The 16427-nt window shown below is 42.6% G+C and overlaps 1 long non-coding RNA gene across 1 annotated transcript in view; it reads right to left on the minus strand.

Moving 5' to 3' along the window:
- Nucleotides 638–16427, minus strand: part of LOC102164739 — a 173986-nt gene continuing 158196 nt past the window's right edge. Inside the window, exon 3 of the long non-coding RNA XR_002338583.1 lies at nucleotides 638–860. This is a non-coding gene — a long non-coding RNA (uncharacterized LOC102164739). The remainder of the gene's footprint in view (nucleotides 861–16427) is intronic.

Raw genomic sequence — 16427 nt, forward strand, 5'->3', positions numbered from 1 at the left:
CACCACAGCCACAGCATCTCGGGATCTGAACCACATCTGCGACCTACACCACAGCTCATGGCAATGCCGGATCCTTGAGCCACTGAGCGAGGCCAGGGATCGAACCTGCATCCTCATGGATACTAGTTGGGTTCTTAGCCTGCTGAGCTGTAGCAGGAACTCTTTCTCTGCTCCTCTGTGATTGCAGGACCCTCCCCTGCACCCGCATCTCAGTGTCTCTTACTGTCCATCATCCACCTTCTTTTGTTCTACAGTCTTCATTTGTTCTTTTCTAACAATATAATATCCACTCCCATGGTTTTAATTAACACCCAGCTATGTATGGTTTCCAAATCTTTAGTGCCGTCCAAGACTTTTCTCATAGATATAAAACTGCAAAGGATAAAAATAAGTTATAAACCTCATGCTCCATGTCTTTCTATGAATTTCCTATAGATTTCTCTCAAATTCAATCGATTCCAGGAAACCATCTCATATTATCTTCCCCAGCTTTACCCTCAGCTTCCTCTTCCCCCTTCGTTCCCGGAATTTGATGGATTGTCTCCAGCATCTACATCATCCCCAAGCCTGAGAATCGTGCATCACTCACGACCCCTCCAGCCACCTTATCCCCCACCATCTCCAAGCCCTGCCGGTTTTGCTTTCAAAATATTTCATTCATCAATACTCTCCCCAATCCATACCCACTGTCACCACCTTAGTTCAAGCAAATCTCTCACCTGGATGTGTCAATAGTCTCCTAACTGGCCTTTCTGTCTCTCGACACCTCCAATCCATCTGCCTCGCCAGCGCCAAAGCGTTGATCTGTATATTCCATCATATCTTTTTCCGTGCCGAAAGTCCTTCATTGACTTTGCTTCCTGTAAGATAAACGCAAGTGCCCTGCCCTGGCATATCACACTTTTTCCTAATCTGGATGAACTCCCCCTCCCTTCCCACCCCTCGCCCTGTCCTTTGCTCTGGCCCCATAATTTGCTGAATGACTCTAAATTCCCCAAACATACTAGGGAATCTTTCATGTCTCAAAACCTCTTTCTAGGATACTTAGCCCTCATTTGCTGGGAGGCTGGTGGGGGCCAGTTACTTCCCTCCTTTTCTTACACTCTTTTCTGGATTTCTGGATTTGGCTACTACCCCCCTCCCCTGTCTTTTTTTCTTTTTTTTCTAGGGGTCTAATCAGAGCTATAGCTGCCAGCCTATGCCATAGCCACAGCAACTAGGGATCGGAGCCGGTCTATGACCTACAACACAGCTCACAGCAACACCAGATCCCCAACTCACTGAGTGAGGCCAGGGACCGAACCTGCGTCCTCATGGATACTAGTAGGATTCATCTCCACTGCGCCACAATGGAACTCCCTACTGGCCTTTCTGATTTATGCAACCATCAGCCACTCTCTCATCCAGCCAGATGGCCAAACCTGACCCTCCGCTCCTGCCATGGCTTGTTCCTCATAACATCCTAGTGAAACATTAGTTCTCAGAAAACTTCAGAGATTCATTTAGGGGAAACGATCAACAAGCAGTAGTACATGGAGATATTTTTTTTTTAAGTATTTCTTGTATTTCAAAATTATACTCATCATGACTCACTTGTATTTATTTCTTATACAGATGAAACCTAGCAATCCATCATAAATCCATATGTAAAAATATAACATTTTATAGGTTAAAAACAAATAAACAAGGTTGTAGTATCATTTTTAAAAAAATTTTTAATTTGTTTTTATTGAAGTGTAGTTGATTGACAATTGTTGTGTTAGTTTCAGCTGTACAACTGCTTTTTTTTTTTTTTTTCCTTTGGTTTTCAGGGCTGCACCTGAGGCATATGGAAGTTCCCAGGCTAGGGGCTGAATTGGACCTGCAGCTGCCAGCCTACAAGTGTGGTATTGAAATCTTCAATTATAATTTTTTTAACTATAATTTTTAAATTGTCTACTTCTATCAATTTTTTCAGTTACATATTAATATATTTCAAGCATTTACGTTAGAGATATATACATTTTAACTATTACAGCTTCCTGATACTTACGCCCTTTTATTATTGTGAAATGTCTATTTTGTTCTCTAATAATATTTAAAATACATTTTGTCCAATAATAATACAGCAACTCTAGCTCTCATGTGGTTATTATTTGCATGCTCTATCTTGTGACAGTGCCAAATCCTTAACCCACTGAGCCATCAGGGAACTCCACTAATTGTATTTGTTTATCTATAGTGTATCCCTTATGAATAGCATATAGTTGAATCTTGTTTTTTTAAGTCCAATCTCACAATTTTTGCCTTTTCAGCAGCCTGTACACTCCATTGAAATCTAATATAATTATTACATTTAGATTTACATTTATCATCTTCCTTTTTGTTTTCTATATATCTCATATTTTTCTTCTATTTCCCCTTTATATCCTTCTTTTGTTGTAAGCCATTGTTTCTGCCTAATTATGCTTTTGCTTTTAATGCATTTGCTTTAATTCCTATGTTGAGCTTTTTAGTGATGTATTTTTCAGTTATTTTCTCAGTGGTTGTTCTATGAATTATAACATGCATCTTTTCACAACATACCTCAGGTTACTGTTGACTTAATTCTCATGAAATATAATACCCTTGCTCTAGTATAGTGCCATTTCCTCCTCCCCTTCTGTGTTATTATTTTCATGTACATTATATCTACATATTATAAAACCCAAAATATAGTTATAAGTATTGCTTTATAGGAGTTGTCTTGTGGTGCAGCAGGTTAAGGATCCGGCTTTGTCCCTGCAGCGGCCTTTGGGTCACTGCTATGGCATAGGTTCCATCCCTGGCCTGGAATTTCCACATGCTGCGGGCACAGCCAAAACAAAATAAAACAAAGTATTGCTTTAGAAAACCCCCTGTCTTTTAAGGAAATTGACAGAAGAAAAGTAAAGGAAATATATTTGTATTTTCTTTTATATTTATCCACATATTTGTCATTTCTGATGCTCTTCATTTCTTCCTGGGGATTTTAGTTACCATCAGTATCATTTTCTTACTGACTGAAGGACTTTTAAAAATATTTCTTATGAAGTAGCTCTTCTACTCAGTCTTTGCTTTCTGGCAATGTTTTTAGTTTACATTCACTTGTAAAGTATACTTTTGCTGGGCATAGAACTCTTGATCTAAAATAGGTTTCCCGGAGTTCCCTTCATGGCTTGGTGGTTACTGAACCCTACTAGGAACCATGAGGTTGCTGGTTCGATCCCTGGCCTTGCTCAGTGAGTTAAGGATCCGGCATTGCCGTGATCTGTGGTGTAGGTTGCAGAAGCGGATTGGATCCAGTGTTGCTGTGGTTGTGGTGTAGGCCGGCAGCTTTAGCTCCAGTTTGACCCCTGGCCTGGGAACTTGCATATGCCATGGGTACGGCACCCCAAAAAGCAAAAAAAAAAAAAAAAAAAAAGAAGAAGAAGAAGAAGAATATTAATAGGTTTTCTCCAACACTTAGAAAATTCCGTTCCACTGCTTTCTTGTTTCTATTGAGAAGTTAGAAGCTAGTTATTTTTCTGTACTCTGCATGTGACGACATTTTTCCCCTGTCGCTTTCAAGATTTTTCTTTTTGGCTTTGGCTTTCAACAGTTTGACTGTATGTTTAAATGTTTATCCCTTAGGGCTTACCCTACATGGAGTTCATTGACTTTCCTTGATCATTATGTTAAATGCCTTTCCCCAAATTTGGGGAGTTTTTTTCCATTATTTCTTCAAATATTTTTCTGTCCTTTTATCTCCCTCTTCTCTCCTTCTGGGACTCCATTACATATATCTTGCTATGTTTGATGCTATCTCACAGGTGTCTAAGGCTGTGCTCATTTTTTTCTCTTTTTTTATCTTTAATCTTTAGATTGGGTAAAGATTATGCCCACTGATTCCTTCTTCTGATCTTTCAAATCTACTGTGGAGTCCATGGAGCACATTTTTCATATCAGTTATTATGCTCATCAACACCAGAACTTCCATTAGTTCTTTTAAAATTTTTTTCTTTTCTGAGATCCTTTGTTGAGTCGTTATTTTTTTCTTGAATTTTTAAAACATTTATAAAAGGTGCTTTGAAATCTCTGTTAAATGTCTTATCTACTTAGAGTTCGTTTCTCCTGTGTTTTGTTTTGTTCTGTTTTCCTTAGTGTGGGTAGCACTGTCTGTCAAATACTGATTCTATTTAGTGAATATATTGTAGCAACTCTGGTCAGGTTTTGAGACACAAACACCCCCTCCCACTGGGGTACTGTAGCTCCCCCACAAGCCCGGCCCAGACCCTTATCTGACTCAGCTCTGCCTATAGATTTAAGACTGAGTTTTTCAAGAAGGGATGAAGTGAGAAGAAACAGGAAAGGAGAAGAGGAAGGAGAAAAAACCTTTTATTTCTTTGAGCTTCAGTGTCCTATTTGTAAAAAAGAAAAATAATAACTCTGTTAGGTTGTTTTGTGGATTGAACGAGATACTATAAATGATGATATTTAATGAATTTTTTAAAAATGAGGAGTTCCCATTGTGGCATAGTAGGTTAAGGACCCAATGTTGTCCCTGTGAGGGTGCTGGTTTGATCCCTAGCCTTGCTCAGTGGGTTAAGGATCTGGTGTTACCACAAGCTGTGGTACAGTTTGCAGATACAGCTTAGATCCAGTGTTACCACGGCCGTGGTGTAGGCCTGCAGCTCTGATTCGACCCCTGGCTGGGAAACTTCCATATGCCACAGGTGCAGCTGTAAAAAGAAAACATAATAATAAAAACATAAAAACATTATACCAACATGAGAGAATAATATTGGTGTTACTATTGTCTTATCATTATTTTCTTTCTTCTGTAGTCGGATAATTAACCTCCAGTGTGACGTATGGAAAAAAAATGAGGGATGAGAAAAATAATCAGGAGCAAACACCTACAAGGACCAGGTATTTGACAAAGAGAAAAATCACAGGAAGAGATAAAAAGAAAATTTGAAAAACAGAGGGACCAGGAGTTCCCATTGTGGCTCAGTGGTTAGCAAATCCGACTAGGAACCATGAGGTTGTGGGTTTGATCCCTGGCCTTGATCAGTGGATTGGGGATCCGGCATTGCCATGAGCTGTGGCACGGGTCAAGGACAAGGCTCGGATCCCGCGTTGCTGTGGCTGTGGCGTAGGCCAGCGGCTACAGCTCTGATTAGACCCCTAGCCTGGGAACCTCCATATGCCGTGGGAGCGGCTCAAGAAATGGCAAAAAGACAAAAACAAAAAACAAACAAACAAACCCCCAAAAAACCAAGGGACCAAAGGAAACTAAAAGGAAAGAGAGAAAAAAGAAAAAAAAAACACCCTTCATGCTTCTTCTCTTCATCTCTCCAGAAACATAGCCCCAAAGTAATTATTAATGTTGTTAATCTTGTAGTAAAAGTTTTAAAGATCCTGCAGAGCCCTGTAATTTATTTATTCTAGCTCTATAAATTAGACATCCCCAAGAGGCCTGTTGTCCTCCCTACTGAGTAACAGGAAAGGTGGAGTCATGTCCAGAAAATTGGTTTATTTGGTACATGTCATTCCTTTTCCCACTCTGCTCTTCCTCCCTTACAGAGATGCTACCTCACTGCTTTGCTTTGCCTCATCCTTGCCAGGCGCTGGCATCCTTGTAGGGGGCTACGGGTAGCAGTAGTCTGACCAGGGATCAAAGGAGATCCAAGATGAAAGAGAAGTAGCAGCCTCCCAACCAATTAAGATGCTGCACGATGGGGTCACTGTCAGGAGATGGAGGCAGGACAAGAAATGGGTACTCTACCTGATTTGGGATTTTACTTGCAATCTTTTTTTTTTTAACTGCCAAACCTGAGACACATAGAAGTTCCCATGCCAGGGGTCAAATTGGAGCTGCAGCCGCCAGCCTACACCACACCACAGCCACAGCAACACCAGATCCTAGCTGCACCCTTGACCTACTGAATCGAACCCTCATCCTCATGGATACTAGTCAGGTTCTTAAACCACTGAGCCACAAGGGAAACTCCTTACTTGCAATCTTATCTCAGTAATGGCTTCTTGCAATTATTAGCTCTTTTTCAATTTTGGAGAGCACACTGACATCTGTTATCTCAGCGTCTGACCATGGAGAGCATTCCCAAAGATCCCCAGGTTTTCTCCAATAATTTCATTTTGAATATTTGTGTTTGTCTTTATACACTAAAATAAATTATATGAAAAAATATAATTCATATAGCTGGATAACCACTTATAAACAAGCCTGGCACGCTGTTGTGATGCCCAAGCCAAAATTTGTGTCAATAATCACAAATAAGAAATAATGTGCAGAGTTCTCGTCATGGCGCAGTGTTTAACGAATCCAACTAGGAACCATGAGGTTGCAGAAAAGAATGCTTAATTGCCAAATAGAGGCCAAACCCTGCCACTCAAAAGAACTAACATTAAGGCAGCCAGTTCCATGGTAAGCAATGATTAATTTTCATCAAAAAAAAAAAATGTTCCCGTCGTGGCTCAGTGGTTAACAAATCCGACTAGGAACCATGAGGTTGCAGGTTCGATCCCTGGCCTCGCTCAGTGGGTTAAGGATCCAGCACTGCCATGAGCTGTGGTGTAGGTTGCAGACGAGGCTCGGATCCCATGTTGCTGTGGCCCTGGCGTAGGCTGGTGGCTATGGATCTGATTCGACCCCTAGCCTGGGAACCTCCATATGCCGAGGGAGCGGTCCCAGAAATGGCAAACACACACACACAACCTCTTCTATTTAGTTGATTTTGTTTATTTGGGCTTTATTAGTTTTATGGGTTTGTTTGTATTTAATTCATTTCTTTTGCCATTATAGTGATGTGAAAAGTATAAGCCTAAGGAGTTTATGTCTAACTTCATGTTTGTAAATATTTAAGTATTAATACACTATAATTTAAAAAACCAAGGGGGAAGGGGAGGGAGTGGGGGAACTGGGAGCTTGGGGTAAATAGATATAGAATGTTGCATTCGGGATGGATTAGTAATGGGATCCTGCTGTGTAGCACTGGGAACTCTGTCTAGTCACTTACGATGGAACACGTAATGTGAGGAAAAAAGAATTTATACATGTATATGTAACTGGGTCACCATGCTGTACAGTAGAAAAAAAAAATATATATATATAAATAAATGAAAAAAAAACATAAAAAAACCTCTAGGTCAACAACATAGAGGGGATGGAGTATAAATGGGTTTTTTTCTTTTAAAAGGCTTATATTTATTGCTAAAATTTGGGAAATGGGTCATGTATCACTCCCTTGCTTGGCAACACAGCGCAATAAGGGAAGCAAACAGGTAAGATATTATCTCACTTGCCTGAAACTGATGTTTAGAGAAGTCAAATGACAGCTCCTAAATGGCATGACAAAAGCAGGATTATTCATTAGAGACTGTATTCCTGCTCCACCCCTCCCACCTGTAACACGCAGGCTTCTCTCTTGGCAAAGATCATGCATTTACAGAATCTGAGCATGAGAAAAACTGGAGAGTCACTTTGTCTTGCCTCCACCTGATGTAGGAATATCCCTCCCCTTCAATACATCCGCCAGGTGGTCCACAACAGAGACAGGGACCTAATCCCCCTACCAGGAAGTCTTCTCTGCAGAAGAATGTGATGGAGCAAAAAAGGTACCCACATGGAACCACAGGTACAGAGTCAAAGTCACACTTCTTAGCAGAGGATGAGTAGAGCTGATGTCATTAAGCTGCGATTCTCATTTCTTCCTCACAGCAACCTTATTGCTATCAGTTGGTTAATTCATTATAATCCATCCCCATTTTGCAGATGAGGAAAGTGAGGCACAAAAAAAGGAAAGTGATTTGCCCGAGTTCTTGGAGTTAACTAGGTTGTGGAGCTAGAATGCAAACCCAGGCCGTTGCATTTAGGAGGCTAAGGTCATGGAAGCCATGAACACATGCTCTCAGGTCTCCTGCAGGGCAGTGCCTAACAGACAGAGGACCCCAGTGCCCACTCCCCAGACAGTGACTGACAGAGACAGAGACACTAAACTAGGTCCATTCTTGGGAGATAAAGACTCTTCTCATAGGCAACTTTAGCTGAAAGACATCTGCTTTGTCCAGCCAGAACTTTCATAGAAAAGTGAGCCTCTTACTATACAGGTCTCCTTCTCTCTCTCCTTTACAGGGGAAAGATCTTGTTGTAAGCTGAATAATACCCCCTGAGAATGCCCACTTCCTAATTCCAGACCCTGTGAGTATGTTATCTCATGTGGTAAAAGGAACTTGGCCTGTGTGATGAAGTTTAGGATTTTTTTGAGCGGAGGGCCTGCTTTCGGCATATGGAAGTTCCCAGGCTAGGGTTTGAATCAGAGCAGCGGCTGCCAGCCTACCCCACAGCCACAGCAAGGAGGGATCCAAACTGTGACCTACCCCACAGCTCACTGCAACACTGGATCCTTCATCCACTGAGCGAGGCCAGGGATCGAACCCTCATCCTCATGGATACTAGTTAGGTTTATAACCCAATGAGTCACAACAGGAACTCCAAAGTTAGGGATTTTGAGATGAGAGATTATCCTAGATTATCTCAGTGGTCCCAGGTCAGCACCCATAGAAAAGAGAGGCAGAAGGATCAGAGGAAGTAATGTTATGATGTAAGCAGAAGCCAGAGTGATGCAACTGTGACTTTGAAGATGGAAGAGGATCATGAACTAAGGAATGCAGGCTACACTAGAAGCTAGGGAAGGCAAGAGACAGATTCTCCCCTGAGGTCTCAAGAAGGAACCATCAACATTTTGATTTTAGTCAGAGACTTCTGACCTCCAGAACTGTAATGTAATCACCTTGTGTTGTTTCTAGCTACTAAGTTTGTAGTAATTTGTTACAGAAGCAATAGGAGCTGACATAGAACTCTGTTATAGTCTGAGGACACTTCCGGTCTCTTCCAACGTCCTCTATTTTCTTTCTTTCTACAGATGTATCCCCTAAGTAAATCTTTTGCACATCTAATCTTGTCTTGGCATCTGCTTTTAGGAGCATCCAAAAGAACACAAGTGGTACTGAGAGTGGGGCTTGAGAACAGGCAGTAAGAGGGGATTTGGGACCTGCTCATTCCTTCATCATAAGTAGTAAGTGGTGCAAAGACAAGCTGTTGTAAAAGGGGGGCCCAACTGCTAAAGATTCTCCTGGTCTGAGCTAGGAAAACATCTGAACACAGGGGACTAATCCTGCAGGTGGTAGAAGGGAGCCACATTGCATAATGACTCCGGCATTTGAAAATACAAGGAAACTGTACCTACAAGAAAGTGGAGTTGGCTGGTTACTGATGAGTTGTGTTGATGCCCTGCAAGGGAATAATGAGAAACAAGCAGTCAGTGGCTATGTGTGCAAGTTTACCAAAACACCCTTCTGTAGTGGAAGAGCAGATATTGCTGAGCATCAGGCTCCAGGAACATTGGAATTTCAGACAAGGCAGGTCTGTTACATTGAGATCAGGATATTGGTGAAGAAAACCTGGGACCTTAAAACATCTAGATTGATATTCCTAAGGTCATTAGCTCCCTGGGTTCTCTCAAACCTTCAGAGATGGCAACGGGACCCACTCTTACCCAGCAAAAGCTAGCACTATCACTAGCTAGATGGAAGATGCTGTAGCAGCCTCCCTTCCACAAGATAGCTTGTGATGCCTCCTTCAGGAAGTACCCTCACATCCTCTTCCAGCTTCTAAATTGATAAGTAAGATTAATCTCAGCATAATAATCTGGCGGCAGGCATGCTGATCCTAATAACGGAGGGAAAAGTATATACCAAAGATGTTTTATGAGTTAGCTGGCAGGTACCAGAAGGAACCAGGGGAATGCAATAAGGATTGGGTTTTGAGGGTGCTTTATCCACGGGACCAGGCTGTAAAATTACATGGGGAAGAAATAATTGACTTGGGGTGTTTCCTTGAGAGACGGGATTTAACACCTTAGAAAGGCCACCGTAGGATGGGGCAAACTTCCTGCTGTGTAGAGACAAGCTCTCAGAATCTTGGAAGAGGAGACTCAACACCGGTAAAGTAGAAATGCCTGAGTTACCCTAGCAGAAGACAGAGGAAGAAATGAAAAGGCTGGAGTAAGTGCACTGGCGGAAATGGATATGTCGTAAGGCCAGAAGACCCACCAGAGAACTGTGGTCCATGGAAGGGCCTAAAGGGCACCCAAGGAAGTTGCCCAAAGGGACCAACGGGGGTGGTCAATGGAGCACTGTGACCCTAAGAGCAAAAGAGACAGGCAGCCAACAAGGACACTGTTTAGCATTTAATAACCACAAAAAAATGGCAAGAATGGAGGAAGAGAAACTGAAGGTGGTCCTCTTAAGAAGAAGTCACAACCTCTTTCCAAGCCTGAGCCAATATTCAAATCCAAAACCCATTGACTGAGGAGGAAACACCCAGGAGTATGCTTACAATTCCTGGGTCCCTTCCCAAAGGGACCTATAGCCTTTTATCTGGGTGACTTTATACTGGGGGAAGGGGAAAACCAAGATATTTTGAGAATTATCAGTCACAGGTCTGAGATAACATTGATATTCAAAGACTCAAGTTACTAACCCATTTCTTTTGTTAGAGTGAGAGCTTGGAAGGGCCAGTAATAAAGCCCTAGTTGACCTCTGACTAGAGGAGGATCCCCTGAAAACATGGACTTACTCACTAGTCATCTACTGACCATGAGTGTGTAAGTATAATTGATATACTTAGCACTTGAACCAACCTGCATACTGAGTCATTATCACAGTGGGGAAAGCTAGGTGGAAACTTCAGAAAATGTCCCACCATTGGGCATAATAGTAAATTTAAAAGACAATACTGCATGAAAAATAAGAACAAAGTGGGAGGTTTCACATCCTGATTTGAAAATATATTACAAAGTGATAGTAATTAAAACAGTATGGTGGTGTTGTAAAGAAAGATGGCCTAGAATAGAGAGCCCAGAAATAAACTCACACATGTATGGTGACCTGATCTTCAATAAGGATGCCAAGAACACCAAAAACAGGGAACGGATAGCCTCTTCAACAAATGGTGTTGGAAAAACTGGTCTCCACATGCAAAACAATGAACTTGGATCCTTATCTTACCCCATGCACAAAAAGCAACTGGCATGGAATTTAGACTTAAGTGAATTGTTAAACTCCTAGAAGGGAATGGAAAAAACCTTCATGACTTAGTCTTTGCAATGATTTAGTAGATGTGACAACAAAAGCACAGGCAACAAAAGCAAAATTAGACAAGTGGGACTACATCAAACTAGAAAGATTCTACACAGCAAAGGAAATAATCAATGAAGTGAAAAAGCAGCCTGCAGCATGGGAGAAAGTATTTGCAAATCATATATTTTATAAGGGCTTAGTTTCCAAAATGTATAAAGAAGTCTTATAACTCAATAACAGAGTTTAAAAAAAGCCAAGGAAAAAATGGGCAAAGGACCTAAATATACATTTTTTTCAAAAGAAGAGATGGAAATCAGGGAAAAGAGTATGAGAAGGCACTCAATTTCATTCATCAAGGGGAATGCAAACCAAAACCACAATGGTATTATCACCTTACACTTATTAGGATGACTATTATTAAAACAATTTTTTAAAAAGACACGTATCGGTGAGGATAGGGAACCTCTTTTACAGCATGAGGTCCTGCTCAAGGAGACCAATGGGCCACTTGGTGGCAAGTTGATGACTTTGGGCCCCATCCATCCTGGAAAGGCCATCTGCTCATCTTCCTAAAGATAAGCACCTGTTATAGCTATGGGTTTGCCTTTGCTGCTCACAGAGCAGCAGCCTCACCACCCTATCCGACCCACAGGGCATAGGGTCCCATGCAGAATAACATTCATCCAAGAGACCCATTTCACACTGACGTACAGGAGTGGGCCCTGGGCCCAGCCAGCCCTCCCAGCCTACAGTTGTTCAGCAATGGGCCCTGGTGCAATCCTGGTGAATGAAACACAAGAAGATGCCTGCTCAGTGACTCCTGGGAAGAGTTCTGCCAGGTCATTTAAAAGAAGAAGAAGAAGGGGAAGAAGAGTAAGATGAGGAAGGAGGAAGAGAAGAGGAAGCAGAAGAAGAAGAGGAAGAGGAAGAAGAAGAAGGACAAGGAGAAAAAGAAGGAGGAGTAGGAGAAGAAGGAGGAGGAGGAGGAGAAAGATATGCAAGAGAGAGGTACTTCCTTTGCAGATTCAGGGGGTGGTTGTCTGCCCATCACCTGGGGGCCTGCCTTAGCCATCTTAGACCTGAGCAGGAGGAGGGGGAGAGCAGGTAAAAGGTAAATTCTCTGATGACATCACTGAGTCACCGAATTAAGCAATTCTGGAGCCACTCTGCCTGGTTTTTGAATGTGAGATTAAAATGCCCTCATTGTTTAAGAGGACTTCAGGCCCCCAGGATTTCCATGGTTCCTTTTGTTTCTGAGTGTCAATTATTTAATACTTTCTTTTATTCCATGAGCTGCCTGGTTTCCCCACTGTAAATCCCTTTGGGCTTTGGAGTTTGCCAAATGGATTGCTGTCACTTAAAACAGGCACCCTGAGCACGACGTTCTGTTTATAAGGAGACAAGACAAAGAGGGGAATGTGTGCCAGGAAAGGACAGCCGCACACATGTCACTTAGATGAAAAACAAACACCCATTTATGTATACGGAGATACATTAATTGGCGAAATTGAACTAATGAAAGAGACATAATTAGCTTCGGAGAGCGGAAGAAACCAAGTTGATCTCCTAATGAGGTCTGAATAGGCCTCTCATTAGCCACATGGCTGGGGACTGGAGCTCAGGGAAAACACAGAGAAGATGAACAGGCTGGCAGGCAGATGGGGACCCAGGTGCCCAAGTCCTGGATCCTTTGTGTGAGCATTGTCCCAACAGGAAGCAAGAAGTGGCCTCAAGAAAAGAAGACTTGGGAGTTCCTCTTGTGGTTCAGAGGGCTAAGAACCCAACTATAGTATCCATGAGGATGCAAGTTCAATCCCTAGCCTCAGTGGGTTAAGGATCCGGATCCGGCGTGCCACAAGCTGAGATGTAGGTCACAGATGGGGCTTGGATCCCAAGTCGCTGTGGCTATGGCATAAGCCAGCAGCTGCTGCTCCAATTCCACTCCTATCCTGGGAACTTCCATATGCTGCAGGTGTGGCCCTAAAAAGAAAAAAAAATGGAGTTCCCATCGTGGCTCAGTGGTTAATGAATGCTGTTAGTATCCATGAGGACTCAGGTTTGATCCCTGGCCTCGCTCAGTGAGTTAAGGATCTGGCGTTTCTGTGAAATGTGCTGTGGGTCCTAGATGTGGCTCAGTTCCCGCGTGGTTATGGCTGTGGCTGTGGCTGTGGCTGTGGCTATGGTGTAGGCTGGCAGCTGCAGCTCCGATTAGACCCCTAGCCTGGGAACCTCCATATGTCATGGGTGTGGCCCTAAAAAGACAGAAGACAGAAAAAAAAAGAAGACTCAGTGACAGTGGGTGGAGCAGCACAAAGGACCAGCCTTTCCCCAGGGCCCCTTTACTTGCTCCTAACCCTACCTCCCTCGTGTGCTTTTTGCCCTTCAAATGAAAGGGGCACCAGTTTGTCACGGGGCCTCAGTATAGCGCCTCCCAGGGTGAAGCACTGCAGTGCAGGAACCTCAGCACCAGTAGACATGGCTCCAGGCTCCATCCAGACTCACTGAATTGAATCACAGGTATGAATTCCTGCAATTGGTCAGGCAAGATGCCACCAAGACATCATTAGGACACTGATTCAAATCCTAAGTTAATGTGCAGTTTTACAGAAGCCCGTGGGAAAAGGGCAATGCTTAACCCAAAGAAATAAATCTCTAATTTTGAAATCTCAGGCACAGTGGCTTAGGAATGGAGAAAACAGACATGAGAAAGATAGTTACACCACGCAGATAAAAACCTCCTCCAAACTAAGAATAAGGAGGACTTTTTCTGCTGACCAAGTTAGGTATCCTTTCTTCAGTTCTTCCCAGCTGCTGTCTATTACATTCAGTTAGAATGCTTTGATCGCACGCCTTTCTCCTCCACTAGGTCAAGTGCTCCCTTAAGGGCAAAGACTGACTTGTCCCCCTCTCTGTCTCCAGAGGCTGGAGTGATCACAGTGGAGTGGAGTGAGCTCCAGGAACATCAACAAATTCTCCACGGCACTCTATGCACTCAGCACTCTGCTGGATGCCCCACACCTATTAACTCATTTAATCCTTATAACCCACCCATGAGCAAACAGATAATAAAGCTCAGAGGGGGCAGGTGCCTTGCTTGAGATCACACAGCTAGTACAGAGTCCACCACCCTCACATTGTTTTCTCCTATGCTATCCTCATACAGCGCTTGAGAAGAAAAGATCATGTTTCCTGGTTTTAATATAGCCTATTGCCATTTTCATCATCACCTTTTATCATTAAACATCATATACCACAAAACATTTTTGGCTTTTTTTTTTTTTTTTTTTGGAATGGATTAGCAATGAGATCCTGCTGTGTAGCCCTGGGAACTCTGTCTAGCCACTTATGATGGAGCATGATAATGGAGAAAAAAGAATGTATACATGTATGTGTAACTGGGTCACCATGCTGTACAGTAGAAAATTGACAGAACACTGTAAACCAACTATAATGGAAAAAAAATCATTAAAAAATTTTTTTTGGGAAAGAGGCCAGGCGTGAAAGACAGGGCATTGCATGGAAGAGCACAGATTCTGGAAGGAATTTCACAGGTTGGGATCTGGGCTCCTGAAGACACAGTGTATTTAACTCCTTATGCCTGAGTTTCCTCATAGGGTTATTAAACTAGTGAAAACACATAAAATATTTCAAAGAGAGTCTGGCACTGAGATAGCAACAATAAATATGGGTTATTACTGTTATCTAAATAATATTCATCAGAGACTCATGAGCCCTTTGAGTTCAAAGGAAGTTTAGGCAATACCCATGTCCAACACCATGTGAGAGTGTTTAAACTTTTGGTAACCATTCAATCCACCCTTGTTTTGCTTGTTGTTACTATACAATCCATCCGCTTGGTGATTAGAGTGTGGCTATGTGCTATAAACAGTCAGATTTTGACAAGAGACGTGGCAAATAGACAGTAGTGTGATTTTTCAATTTTAGCGTTTTTTTTTTTTGTTTAATAAAATACAGTTTGGTGTACATTATAACTAATTTTTTAAAAATATATACTTTAAAAGTAATGTTTGAAAACTGAGGAGAGAATTATTATCTGATATTATTTTCACAGATCTCTGTTTTCTTTTTCTTTCTTTTTTTGCTTTTTAGGGTCACATGGTGGCATATGGAGGTTCCCAGACTAGGGGCCAAATCAGAGCTATAGCTGCCGGCCTACACCACAGCCATAGCCACAGCAACAGAGTATCCAAGCCACATCTGTGTCCTACACCACAGCTCACGGCCACGCTGGATCCCCAACCCACTGAGCAAGGCCAGGGATTGAACCCGCATCCTCATGGATACTCGTGGGACTTGTTCCCACTCTGCCACAATGGGAACTCCCTGATCTCTGTTTCTATCACAACACAATTTAACCTCCATTTTGTTCCCGGACTTCAAAGTAGTTTACATAAACCTATTTTTCTTGACACTGTGGAAGGTACACTATAGACAACAAAAATGCACACATTTGAAGAATCCTGTAATGCAATGTGGGGCAGGGTTGGAAAGGAAGCTAAGGCAAGTGGTAAGGCGAGGGGAGAGTTGACTGTAATAAATGTTTTAAGCAACTTGCAAACTGAGTGCCTGGTGGAGGGATGGGGTGATCCGTAAAGATTTTTTAGAAAAGCTGGCATTTGGGGTGTGCTTGAAAGGACCCCCTGGATGCCCACAGGGGCACTCTAGATGCAGAGAGCAGGTTGGGCAAATGTTTCCCACTCAGCTGGGGTTGCCTTGATGTTCCTTCTGGCTCCCCTGCTCTCTTCTTTTTTAAGTCAGTAACCTCCCTTCCTAGATCTGGCTCGCTGTTTCTCTCTGCCTCATTCTCATTCCCTCACTCAGCTTCCTCAGCCTGGGTGATACCTCCTGATTGACAATCCTTTTTTTCTTTTTTTGTCTTTTCATGGAGACCTATGGAAGTTCCCGGGCTAGGGATCAAATCCGAGCTGCAGCTGAGAACTATGCCACAGCCGCAGCAATACTGGATCCTTAACCCACCCTAGCGGGGCCAGGGATCGACCCTGCATCCTCATGGATACTAGTCAGGTTTGTAATCCACTGAGCCACAATGGGAACTCCTGATACTCCTTAATAAGATAAGGGAGAATGTCTCCTTCCTCCTAGTAAGAAGAGGCATTTCTCCTCCCATTTCTATCTGGAAGGAACATAAGCCGCAAGAGTGCCTCTCGCCAGAGCCATTTGTTCCTAGCCAACTGATAGCCTTTTCCTCCCAGAGTGATGAGGAAGTAGGTGAAGGAACATATTTCTTTTTTGTTGCATCAAAA

This window comes from Sus scrofa, chromosome 14 (genome assembly GCF_000003025.6).
Source record: "Sus scrofa isolate TJ Tabasco breed Duroc chromosome 14, Sscrofa11.1, whole genome shotgun sequence".
Lineage (NCBI taxonomy): Eukaryota > Metazoa > Chordata > Mammalia > Artiodactyla > Suidae > Sus > Sus scrofa.